Raw genomic sequence first — 14338 nt, forward strand, 5'->3', positions numbered from 1 at the left:
AGAGAGAGACAGCCAGCGAGAGAGGGAACACAAGCAGGGGGAGAGGGAGAGGAAGAAGCAGGCTCCCAGTGGAGCAGGGAGCCCGATGCGGGGCTCGATCCCAGGACCCTGGGATCACGCCCTGAGCTGAAAGGCAGATGCTTAACGACTGAGCCACCCAGGGGCCCCAGATTTTACAGTTATTAAAAAGATAATAAGAGAATGTTATGAACAATGCCATGCCAATTAATTCAACAAGTTAGATGAAATACAAACCTTGAAAGACACAAACTACTAAAGGTTATTCAAGAGAAATAAATAACCTGGATATCCTGAAATCAATCAAAGAAATCAAATATGTAATTAAAAACTTTCCCATAGAGAAAACTCAAGGCCCAGTCACTTTCAAGGGTAAATTCTACCAAACATTTAAGGAAGAAATAATACATAATACATAAATTCTTGAAAAGGAGGAGTTGCTACCTAACACATTCTATGAGGTTAACATTATAATGAAATCCAAACTAGGCAAAGATATTACATGGGGAAAAAAATGCTCATGTGCATAAGCACAGATTTAAAAGTTTCTAAACAAAATTTCTTAAATTAAACCCAACAATCTATATAAAGAATAATGCATCATGAGATTTATCTCAACCAACCATAGCTCGTTCAATACATAAAAATCAATCAATGCAACCTATATTAACACAACAAAAACAAAAACCCACATGAACATTTTATTAGACAAAGAAACAGCCTCTGACTCCAAAATTCATTCCTAATAAAAAGTCTTGACAATGTAGAAATAGAAGAAAACCTTTTCAATCTGATAAACAGCATCTACAAAAAATCTACAACTGCCACCAACTTATTGATAAAGACTGATTCCCCCCCCAAGATCAGGAACAAGATAAAAATATCTACTCTCACAATTCTGTTCAACATTTTACTGGAGATTCTAGTCACTGAATCAGGCAAGAAAAAAAAAGAGAAAGCATCCTGTTTGGAAACAAAGAAATCAAACTGTCTTTATTTAGAGATGATGTAATTATCTTTGCAGAAAATCTGATATAAGCTACAAGAAAGCTACTGGAACATTTAAGTTAGTTTAGCAAGGCTCCAGGATACAAGATTAATATAGAAAAATGATTTTTTTTCCTATAGACAATCAACAGAATATTGAAGTTATAAAGTAACACCACTTATAATCACATCCCAAAACATGATATATTTAGGGATAAATCTGACAAAAGTTGTGGAAGACCTGTACATCAAAACGATAAGATAATGCAGAGAGAAAACGTAAGAGACCTTAAGTGGAGAGACATTCCAGGTTAACAGATTACCAGACTCAGCACAGTGAAGGCGTCAATTTTCCCCAAATAAATATATAGATTCTGTGTGAGAGCAAAACCTCAGCAGCCTTTTTTATTTAGTGGAAATTGACATACTAATTCTAAAATTTATTTGGAAAAAGAAAGGACCTCCACTCTAGCCAAAATAACTGAGAAAAAGAAGAACAAAGTTTGAAGACCTTATTACTCCAATATTTTTTTAAATATCCCATGATTTCAAGACTTATAAAGCTGCAGCGATCCATACAGTGTGGCACTGGTATAGAGACAAATAAACAGTCAGTGGGACTGAACAGATAGCCAGAAACAGACCCATACATATATGGACATTTTCAACAAAACCACAAATTCAGGAAATTCAGAGGAAATAAATATTTTCAGCAAATACTGCCAACATATCTGCTAAAATGTCCATATTTTGAAAATGAACTGCCATTTATAATTTTACCATAAAAAAAATTAATTCAATGGAAGACAAACCTAAATATAAAACCTAAAATCATAATACTTCTAGGAAAAATGATATGAGAAAATCTTTGTGACCTTGGATTCAGCAAAGATCTCTTAGGCATGACTCCAACAGCACCATTCAGAAAAGGACAAATTCATAAATTAGACTTCATTAAAATTTAAAATGTCTTCAATAGCTACTGTTAAGAAAATAAAAAGACAACCCAGAGGTTGGAAGAAAATAGTTGCAAGTCATAAATGTGATAAAGGTGTTAGAAAAATAATACATAAGTAACTCTCAAAACTCAAGGAATAACAAAACAAGCAACCCAATAAAAAAGGGGGGTGGGTGGGAGCAAAAGATTTGAACTAACTCTTTATTGAAAAAGAGGTAAGAATGAAAACTAAGTTCATGGGAAGATGCTCCACACCATTTGTTTGTCACAAATTAAGACTCACCTGACATACCACTACACACCTATTAGAATGGCTGAAATTAAAAAAAAATTGACCATACCAAGTGCTGGTAAAGATGTGGAAGAACTGGGACCTTATACAGCCCTGCTGAGAACGTAAATCCACTTGGAAAACAGTTTGAGAATGTCTTAAAAAGTTAAACATAGAGCATCATATCATCCAACCATTCCATTCCCATGCACTTACCCAAGGGAAGTGAAAGCATGTATTCACAAAATTACTTGTACAAGCACGCTCACAGCAGATTTATTTGTAATAGCCCCAAAATGGAAACAACCCAAATGTCCATCAACAGGTGACCAGATAAGCAAACTATTATATCAATAAAATGGATAAAAAGAAATGAACCATTCTTAGGTAACACAACATGGGTGAATGTCAAGATAATTGCTGAATGAAAGCAGCCAGACACAAAAAAGGGACACATACTATATGATTCCACTTATATAAACTTCTAGGAAATGTAAACTGCATGGAGATGGAAGGACCTTAGGGGCTGGGGATGGAAAGGGAAGAGGGCAAGTTTACAGGAACGACTACAGAGGGGCACAAGGAAATTTTTGGCATCATTGGATGTGATCTTGAGGGTTTCATAGCTGTATATATGTGGAAACTTACCAAACTACAGGCCTTAAGAGAAGTTTATCTACATTAACTATCGTAGTAAAACTACTATAATAAACATATACAAACACAACCACAAGAGTTTAATCTAAAAAGAAATTAACAATAATTCCTGAATATCAGAATTTCACTGGATAGTCAGTATTGACATTTCCCTATCTTATGAACTCATATTATTAGAGTATGTTATTCTGAAACGGGATCCAGACAAAATCCAAAGATTGCAACTGGTTTTTTGTCTCAAACAAATAAGTCAGAACTTCCCACGCAATCTTAAAAGATACTGATTATCCAATAAGAAATACTGAACAGAAGAGTGCCAAGAATATTTTGGGACATTCATAACTATTGCCCAATAGTTCTATAGAAAAAAAAATCCAACTTAGAATTTGACATTCTATTCTGATGTATTGATCTAAATTTCTCCACTGAATGAATTTCGTTATTACGGATTTTCCAGAGGAATATGTATGTCAGTTTACAAAACATTTTGAAAAAACATTTACGGAGTACCTCGCAAAGTATTATGCTGGTCAGTGTAGGGGATACAAAGATGAATAGAACATAGTCCTGGTATAGATCAAATGTTTATGTCCCCTCCCCCAAATGTGTAGGTTGAAATCCTAACCCCCAAGGCAATGTTTTAAGGAGATGGGGCCTTTGAGTGGTGATTAGTTTCTAAGGGCTGAATGGGATCAGTACTTAATAAAACGGGCCCCACAGAGGTCCCTAGTCCCTCCCATGACATGAGGACACAGTGAGAAGGCACCGTCCATGGACCCGAAACCAAATTTGCCAGGGCTTTGTTCTTGAACTCCCCACCCTAGAACTGTGACAAATACACTTCTGCTAGGCCACCCAGCTTATGGCATTTTTGCTATAGCAGCTTGAAGGGGCTAAGACAGATCCCTATCCTCAAATAATCTAGACCTTGGTGGGGGCAGTAAATTAATGACTAGAATAGAAGGTGAAAAATTATCAGGCAAAATGAGAATCATATAATACACTGGGAACACAGAGAAGCAAGACATTACCTCTAATTGGAACAATAAGGTAAGAATTAGGGAAGAATCTGGGGTTTGAGCTGCATTTGAAAGCACAAATCTAATTTGGGATGAGGCAGAGGCAGGCAAAACCTTCCGAAGAAAGAGGCAAATATAAACATGGATATGTGAAAGAGGCAAGTTCAGGCCTGAAAAGTCCAGCAGAACCGCAAAGGGTTCTGGTTTAGGAATAGTAAGGGTCGAGGCCACGGAAGGGGCTCGGAGCCGAATTATGGAATTTCTTGCATAATATTCTGAGGGATTTAGACTTTGTTCCACAGGCAGTGTGATATCAGAGATGGTTTTATTTTATTTTACTTTAAAACATTTATTTTTAGAGAGCGAGAAAAAGCATATGTGCGGGGCAAGAGGGAGAGGGAGAGGGAGAGAGAATTCTTAAGTAGACATACCCCCCACCCCCGCCCCGAGGGTGGAGTCCTACATGGGACTCCATCTCAGGACCCTGAGATCACGACCCAATCGGAAACTAAGAATCGGACGCTTGACTACAGCACCCAGGTGTCAGTTTTAATGACTGACAGCAAATAACTCCTATTGTAGGAAGTTTCTTGTCGTGAGTACAGACAAGTGGAAAGGCAAAGAGCAGAAATACAGGTGACCTCAGGAGTGGCAGGAGATGCTGTAACAGGGCTGAGGGAGTGGCAATGCAGGGAGAGAGGTAAATACCTGGCTAAATTGAATGGTGACATTTTAGCGGGAAAAAAGACGTGAACCTAAACTAAGAAATAATTAAATTTGAAATGATCAAAGAAAAAAATGACCATTTCTTATCAGTAAAACTTAGACAAATCGATTTTCATGTTAATAAAAATACATATGTTAATCTCATTACGTCTTATAGATTTTTTTTAACACCACGCGCTACTGATCATACTGTCACTTAGAGAGAAGGTGGTGACATTCCAAAACGGCACAGATTACCGTCAGCCCCAAAGATATGATATATGTTGTGATTCTTTTTATGAATAATGTGCAGTTTATTTTTATGCAACAGCACACCACATGTTTTGGGTTTTAACAGATGGCAAACTCTTTTTACCAGGGTTTTAAACTTGCACACTGGGAATGAAAACTATTTATACAGTAAACACTTTAGCTGATCCTATCTTTGGACAAGTTTAATTAAAGAATGAGATACCAATAGCACAATCAAGCGGACTCACGGGAGGAAGCAAGAACTTGCTTCCTTGCTGAATACATTATTTTACCCCAGCAATTTCAAGCATCCACGGAAATAAATGGCACGATGGAGTTTTATAATAAATCCCTTAGCATTTAGCTTTTTTTGGTGAGGTGTTTTCAAACCCAGTGTTAACAAAGCTTTAACACCCAAGGTAGAAGGAAAGCATAACTTACTCTTTAATGAGGTTCCACGACAAGCATTGTTCAAAGAGCTCTCCGATACCCTCACACCTTATTCAGTTTGTAGACGCTCGTTTTCTACATATAAACACTTTCTAGAAAAACATCCCTGAAGAACTGGTATTCTCTCACACTAAAAACATGAAATATGTTGGGATGTCATGAGGATTAAGTTTCAAATTCATCAAGTGCCTCTTAGAAACAGAACATAAGCAAATAAACAATATTAAACAGGCTCTGGATTGGGGGATCACTTACATCTTCTATGAAATACTAAAAGGAGGGAAAGTAATGATAACGGTTGCTCCTAACCGTAAAGTGAAATGGTCGTCCAAGGACAGGAGAATCCTGCAAATAGGCAGGAGGGCAGGCTGAATCGCCTCTATATCTCACATGTGTAAAAAGAAAAGCTCCGGGAGCCTAAGAGTAAACTTATTCAAGACCACAAAGCAAATAAGAATTGGTAGAGCTGATGGTAAAACTGGTGAAGGACCCTGTCATTGTCAGTTTTGATCAAGTGACTTTACACTGATAAGAGAATTTCAGTGCCTACGAGGAAAATGCTCATGGATAGAAAGACAAAAACAATGTTGACTTTAACGGCTGATGTAGGCTAAATAACACTCCTGTCTCCAAATTTCCTCTACTGTTGTTATGAGCCTCAACCTCCAAATACCACATTCAGCCCCATACTTGAATCTCAAAGCAAACATCAAAGCAAAACTTCAGTCTAAGATGACTGACCAAGAGTGGAGACACCATGTGAGAATTTCCATCACTCCAGGGCTGGTGTACTAAGTATGTTTGACCCTATTAACCGACGAGCCAATTTAAACCCAGTCCTCCATTTTTCTTCCTTACTAATGAGTCTCTTCACTCGTGTTTTATAATCATGGGGAAATACTCCAGTAAGTGCATGGCTGAGCTATTATCATACTTCTCAGGGGGTAAAAGACAATCTGCCTCTGGCCTCCTTCCTCAGCACACACAGAGGTATGCAGTTAATGACACAACACATACCCTGCTGGGCCCTATCCTGCTCGGCATGGGACTGTCTGCAGAGGGCCATGGAAAAAACAGACTGTGGAGAAATGCACGTGGGGTTCATGGCAGCAGCTAAAAAGCAAGATGTGGTATGAATCAAAGTGACAAGGCACAGGAATAAAGAGCCCACCCAAGTTCATTGGTTTTATGTTGAAGCTATAATTTGTAATTAATGCAACTTCCACTCTAAGACTAACGGAATGACATTACTAATAACGTCACTAATATGGCGGTATGGATGCACAAAGAAGTCAGTGATCCTTGGGGGAGAGGAGCCCAATTTCAGTGAAGCATAAAAATCAAGGTTATTACCTGAAACACACCTTTATCAAACTTTGCCGTTTGATGTAAAGCATATCAGTTAAAGGCATCATGCTGTATGGATTTCTTCCACGGTTATTTCGAATTTAGTTTTGAGTGACTCATACAACCTGAATAGAGTTGGTAGTATATTATAATCATGGTAGCGAATCAGCCCTGAAGGCTCCAGATGAATTTCATATATAGATATCTATTCCTATGAGTAGGTTCTAATATATCTATGGACCAGGAAAGGAACAAATAGGAGAAGGCAGCATTAATGGTATTGACAAATTAAAGGAGAGAAAGGGTAAAAAACCAATGGATACTAGAAAAAACAAATTATGACAATGTCCCAAAAAGTGATAGTGCCAAGAGTTTCTAGAGAGGACTCTCATGAATTTGGACTGTTTTACAGAGAGCATCCTGATACCCCAGGGGTACTGCTCCTGGAATGCAGATGAGTGGGTTGTGCACAGAAACACGCAGAACCTGTGTTCCACATCAAGTCCTCCTCTCTGTCATTAGAAAGTCAGTAAGTATCTGAATTCACAGGTCTAGTCAATGAGAATGCCACGGATACAAGCTGTTCGCTACTTGAGGACCAGCTCAAATATCTTTCCTCCATGAAGACTTCAGCACTCTACCCCTGCCCCCCGGCAATGAGTTATTCTCTCCTCCAAGCTCCTGCAGCATTTTGCCCACAACCTCTACCTTCTTAGATTGTAGTTGTTTTTGCTTTGCTTTAAGGGCACNCGGCAATGAGTTATTCTCTCCTCCGGGCTCCTGCAGCATTTTGCCCACAACCTCTACCTTCTTAGATTGTAGTTGTTTTTGCTTTGCTTTAAGGGCACTCCACAGAGGGTGGCAAACAAAGGAAGTGGAAATATTTGTTAAATTACTCAATCATCCTCTTAGCTAGAAGCCATTGTCCCTTAGTTCCCATGTGCGTTCCTTAAGAAGAGTTAATGTCCAGGGGGTGGCTCCAGTCCCAGGACCTGGTGAAACAAGATACACCATCACCCAACACAAACGAAGCCCCTATGAAGAAGATGTGCTAGAGGGGCGCCGGGGTGGCTGAATTGGTTAAGCATCTGTGTTCGGCTCAGGTCATGATCCCAGGGTCCTGGGATCGAGCCCCACATTAGGCTCCCTGCTCAGCAGGGAGTATGCTTCTCCCTCTCCCTCTGTGTGCTTGCTTGCTCTCTCTCTCAAATAAATAAATAAAATCTTAAAAAAAAAAGTGTTAGAAATATACACAATTCCTCCTCTTACCCTCTTTACCCACACATGCAGACTTCTTAAAAATTAACCCAAAGGCTGGGGTGCCTGGGTGGCTCAGTCGTTAAGCATCTGCCTTCAGCTAAGGGCGTGANAAATAAATAAATAAAATCTTAAAAAAAAAGTGTTAGAAGTATACACAATTCCTCCTCTCACCCTCTTTACCCACACATGCAGACTTCTCAAAAATTAACCCAAAGGCTGGGGTGCCTGGGTGGCTCAGTCGTTAAGCATCTGCCTTCAGCTAAGGGCGTGATCCCAGGGTTCTGGGATTGAGCCCCGCGTCGGGCTCCTCCGCTGCGAGCCTGCTTCTTCCTCTCCCACTTCCCCTGCTTGTGTTCCCTCTCTGTCGAATAAATCAATAAAATCTTTAAAAAAAAAAGAAATTAACTCAAAGGCAAAAATCAGAGTTTTCTGATTCTACCATAACCAAGGGAACAAATGTACTTAGGACTTGAAATGGATTTAGAATTCGCAATGTAAGTTGCTGCCTAGTTGCCTTGGGTGATTATTACCTGCAGTAGTGAATAATTTGGAGGATGTATGCAACAGATGCCTTTAACCACGTCAGTGATGTTTTCTTATTATTTGATGTAAGAGTTTTTAAAAAGTTCTCCCTGGCAACTCAAGAATGGGTCTACAGCAACGATCCGTTAAATGCTGAGCGCCTTCCATGTGTGAGGCACAGCCAGACCCCGCCCTGGGAGAGGGCGAAACGTGAACCAATCAAGTAAAATGCACTTGCTTTTTAGTACGAGGCTTCTATTTTTCTCAAAGCATCTTCATCCTGTATAGGAATCGATCCTCAACACATGATATGTCCTAGGTCCCCAACTACTTTGTAACCCATTCCCGATGCGGCCTCATTAGCTGGCTCTCACAGTTAAGTAGCCACAATCCCAACGAGGACAGTTTCTGCCCCTGCCTGCGGCAGGAGAGACAGGATCATTGGTAACAACCATGTTCTTTGATACCCGAAGTTCGAGCATGTGTAGACAGCAAGCGAGAATTTATGAACATTATCTTCTTGTAATCCTGATTCAAATTCGAGAGGTTTGGCAAAGGAATGGACTCTCGTGTGAGGTGAGAGGAGTCCATAGATGAGACCAACATGGGCCCCAAAGGGTCCAGGACTAGATTCAGACACAAACACCTCCTGAGCCCAGCTCAGTATGCTACCAATACCTTGATGAGGAAGTGGCTCGTTTTGCTCAGATTCACATGCAGTTAGGTTTGCTGGCCATTTGTGACTCAGACGCTTATCATTAAGACAGCTGTTTAATAAATGTACAATGGTCCTTGCCGTAGTATAGGTCCTGCTCGCAGTCTAGCGTTGCTCCTATCCCTGCACCAACCTCATGCCTGGCCGCTGTCATCCTGGACTAGCCCCTTAGCTGAGCAGGGCTAGCGATGGGACTTGGAGGTGTGCCAGAGCCTCTGGAGAAATCCAAAGCTACTCCTCTATGTGGAGATACTTCTGTCAGAAAATGTCCTCCTGCTCCCAGCTTTGCTTGTCTTCTGTTCCCGAAATCCCGTGATAATGGCTTCTCCCCATTTCTTTTTCTTCTTCTTTTTTTTTTTTTTTTTTTTTTTTTTTTTTTTTTAGATTTTATTTATTTATTTGACACAGAGAGAGAGACAGCCAGCGAGAGGGGGAACACAAGCAGGGAGAGTGGGAGAGGAAGAAGCAGGCTCCCAGCGGAGGAGCCCGAAATGGGGCTTGATCCCAGGACCCCGGGATCACGCCCTGAGCCAAAGGCAGATGCTTAACGACTGAGCCACCCAGGCGCCCCTCGTTTCTGAGATGTATTTGACGGTGGCCTTACTGCCACACCTACTGGATGCCACCTGCTGCTTGCATCTAATTATCTGTCCCATCCTTGAATGTCTGCCTGAGCCCAGGCTCCATCTGCTCCCACTCTGCTCGATGCCACTGCTGACCAGGCTCAGAAACAGTAAAGGACTACAGAACCGAAGTCGATGACAAGGAAGGGGAAGGAGCATTCTAGCAAAGGAGAAAAGCATGACTGCCATCCATGGTGTACGGGTGAGTAAGTAGTTTGGCTTCCCCGGGCAGAAATTATGTCATAAAATCACCCAAACTGAAACAGAGAAGGTTTGATTTATTTTCACTATTACTAATACTTTTTATTGACAACACATATTTGATTTTTAAGTGAAAAACATATAAACACACAGCAAGAATTACTGCTGCAAATGCCAGTACCATTACATGAGAACAGAAAATGCTCTGGAGAAGAGCTCTGTAATCAGACTGAGGTAATTTTCAGTAATGCATTTTCCAAACTAATGTACTCTCCAATTTGAAGTCTTATTTAAGTAAATGAATATATCTGACTGCTGACAGCACTGTCTTTGTATGACGGTGTTTGAAAGCTTAATTTTAAGCTAGCTTGGGCATATGTGGCTAATATCTTCAGCTTTAATTTGCTTCACTATACAAAGAGACCATGTGTTAAAACACAATAAAGTGGATTACTCTGATTTGAAGGCAGGGTCATATTTCCATCAATCAAAAGAAAATTTAGATCTTGATGATCATTTTCAAACACACGAAATCTGAGTTTTTTCCTTAATAAACCGATTTTACTCCCCCACTCCTGTTGTCACAATCACGGCAGAAATTAGCGCTGTAAGCTGTTGAGTGCTCAACGGGAAGCATTAGAATGGGATATTAATGATAACGAAGAACTTGCTATCATTGTCCTGCGGTGTGTTTGACTGAAGAGTCACTCTGGTGGAAACAGGTGCCCTGAATTATCCCTGGTACTACAGCATGGTGAAAATCATGAAATGAAAAACAAAAACAAAGCAAATGTGTATTTCAACACAGCTAAAAATTCGACTACACTTGCTGAGACTAGTAATATATGCTGGGCTTATTTAAATCACTAAAATTGCTGTAATTAAACTTCTCTCTAAATCAGACTTGTATAAGAGTCAGAAATCTCCTATAATTAACTTATCTGTAGAAGTAATCAGACAATAACTGCTGGTGTATTTTAGGAACCACTAAAACTACAGTAGCTGTTTGAATGTAATGATTATAATAAATCTCTAACAGCCGTTCTCTTACAACCTCCTTTCACAGCTGCAAGCGGGGGAGGGAGACTTTTCTTGAAGCTTTTTCCCGGAACTGGTTTACGCGTGCTAGTGCTACATCGCATTTGGGCACTCTGGGAAACTTAGGCCGGCATCGCGGGTGTGGCCTGAACTGAACCACCAGCCTGTGTGAGTTACATCTCGATGGGCTGCTGGTACTAATAATGAGGAACAGATCATGTGTTAGGGACTGCTAAAGACAGACAGTGAACCAAAGCACCTCCAGCAGGCAGCTACAAGACAGAAGACCTACCTGGACAGACCACGCAATAATTAAGTTCAAGGCAGTGATGACTTGGTCAAGCCCATGTGAAGGACTCTCAGAAACCCAAGTCATTGAAGCTTGATGACAGGTGTCTTCACAAATAGGTGCTACTGTTCTTATCTTAATAAGATAAATGAATGAATGATCTGATGGAAGAACAGTGCTCCCCAAGCTGAGGCCACCCGAATCAAGGCTGTCCAATGTTTTTGTGCATATTTTTTTACAATAGAAAAATATATGAAAGCAAGGAGATACTGTTGGAACATTCAAAGTACTGTAACAGGTGAGAGAACACCACTCTTGTGCATTCATTCACACACTTACTTGTTTCAGTGATTATATATCTGTAAAGCACTGTGCACGAGGGTAATAGATAAAGAACCAATTGGGAAAATATTTTTGTAATATAAAAACAAGGAAATTAATATCAATATTAATGAAACCCTGAAAACCAACGAGGAAAACAAAAGATATGACTAGGCAGTTTGCAGCAAGGGAATCCAGAATGGTGTACACATTTCAGATGTTCAGCTTCTCTAGTATTCAGTGAATGTTAATATTTGTATTTCATTAAATCAATAGATTATCACCAATTTAAATCAGTTAAATCAATGAAATGTCACTGAAATATTAAAACAACTATTTGAAGGCACTGGACAATGACCAAAGATAGGTAGAAACTTATAACAGAAGAATTTATTCTTTCTTTTTAAGATTTTATTTATTTGAGAGAGAAAGTACGCATGCACAAGAGAGCACGAGAGAGAGAGAGAGAGAGAGAGAGAGCGCGCGCATGCACGAGCAAGAGCTGAGGAGGGTACAGAAGAAGAGAGGGAGAAGCAGACACCTGCTGAGCAGGGAGCCCAACACAGGGCTCAATCCCAGAACCCTGGGATCATGACATGAGCCAAAGGCAGACACTTAATCGACTGAGCCACCCAGGCGCCCCTGGAAGAATTTATTCTTGAAAGACAGTTTCTACATTGGATACGAAGGGTGAGTTTGTGATTTTTGTGTGTGGGGGGGTGCTTGCTCCCAACCACCCCAAGTCAGGCAGTGGAAAACTGTGTCCTTCCCCAGCGAAGAGGGCAGATCACAGCATGAAGACAGCAGAGCAGATGAAAATTTAAAAGGGAAATCTTGGATGCAAGAGAGCCACAGAAGGGCCGAGATCCAAAATTTGAGAATAAACTCGGCACAAATCCCAGGCTGACTGATAACTTTCCATCTTCATGGGTAGCCCCTAGGAGACCAGGGAAAAAGCAGGCAGAAACTTGATGAGAAGAGACTAATATATGGCTGCAAAGCAAAGTACCCCCAAACCTAGCAGTTTACAACCACCATAAACATTTAGTATCTTACACCAATTCTTTGCTACCTAGACCTGTCCTGAGTCTGCTTATATATTCTCATGACAATGCAGCCAGTTTCCTCCAGAGCAAGCAAGGGATCCAAATGAAAGACAAGGTAGAAAGTGCAATGCTAGCCTTGGGATTCACACTCTGTCAATTGTGCATTGCCCTATTCATCACATAGGTCATCCCTAGTCAATGAAAAGAGGACCACACAGAGGCACGAATACCAGGAGGCAAGAATCACTGGGGGCCTTCCCAGAGGCTACTACAGAAATCCACTTCTGAAAGACAGAACTCCTCTGGCGAAATGTGCACATTTGCTGTGTTTTGCGCCTGAGTACATTTCTCAATACACATCCAGTTTGCGTAGAAGAAATTAGTAGTCCTAATGGCTTGAAGACAGCAGACCTTCAGGCCAGCAGAGCAACTGCAAATTCAAATGGTGAATCTCAGAAAGAAGCCCCAAAATCTGAGTATGAATTCTGCCCAAATCTTTAGCAGACCACTAAACTACACAGGCTCAGGGCACCTCCTGCCCTGCTCTCCAGAGAGCTGAGCTTAAAAAGACAGCAGCTAGAAGTCAACAAACCTGAGCAGAGAACACAGTTGCCTCATACTGCAGGGAGATGGATTTTTCAGTCTGAATCCAGGCAAGTTAACGGTCTATGGGTCACCAACAATCCTCAGGGGGAAAAAAAAATTCCAGAGTTGCCATAATGTATTCTATACATAATCCAGCTTTTAGCCTAAAATTCCTAGACATGTGAAGAAACAGGACTCTCCTGATCCATACTCAGGAGGAAAAAAGTAGTCAGTAGCAACTGTCTCCACGTGGGCCCAGATGCTGGGTTTATTAGAAAAACATTTCAAGAGGGTGATTGTAAATAAGTATAAACATTTAAAGAAAAATATGGTATTAATGAGTGACCAGATATAGAATCTCAACAGTGAAATGGCAACTATAAAAAAGAAGCAGTTGTAAATCTAGACTTGCAGAGTAGCCAGAATGAAAATTTTACTCCATGGGCTCGACAGCAGATTTGAAATAGCAGAAGAAAAATTCACTGAACTTGAAGATAGAGCAACAGAAATTATGCAATCCAAGGTGGGGGGGGAACGCTAACAAAAAAGAACAAAGTGTCCGAGACGTGTAAGACATTATCATGCAGTCCAACATGTAGCTGGAATACTACAAGTAGTGGAGAGGGAAAAAAGAAAACATTTGAAGAAATATGGCTAAATATGGCTGGAAAATACTTAATTCACAAGATTTTTTGATAAGACTTAGATGAGAACCTCTGTGAAAATAACATGAAACACAGTACATTCTAGACAGGTAAGGTTCATTCACACACAAATACTTCTGTCTATAAACTCTTCCTGCCCATCATCTGGACCATTTGCATTTCATAATAACACCATGAGATGAAGAGGTAAATTAAAAGGGAAGTGATTAAATCATACTTTTCATATTATAAACTATTTATTCAACTCCTATTATATTATAGTTAAGGGCTACTGGAGGGATGTGATGGTTTAATTTTATGTATCAACTTAGCTAAGCCGTGATACCCAGATATTTGGTCAAACATGTCTGCATGTTGCTGTGAAGATATTTTTTAGATGAGATTAACACTTAAATCAGTAGTCTCGGAG

At 40.2% G+C, this 14338-nt stretch overlaps 1 protein-coding gene across 5 annotated transcripts in view; it reads right to left on the reverse strand.

The window, feature by feature from the left end:
- ASPH (aspartate beta-hydroxylase) overlaps nucleotides 1-14338 on the reverse strand; it is a 209617-nt gene that overhangs the window by 87080 nt on the left and 108199 nt on the right. The window lies entirely within an intron of this gene.

Source organism: Ailuropoda melanoleuca, chromosome 9 (genome assembly GCF_002007445.2).
Source record: "Ailuropoda melanoleuca isolate Jingjing chromosome 9, ASM200744v2, whole genome shotgun sequence".
Lineage (NCBI taxonomy): Eukaryota > Metazoa > Chordata > Mammalia > Carnivora > Ursidae > Ailuropoda > Ailuropoda melanoleuca.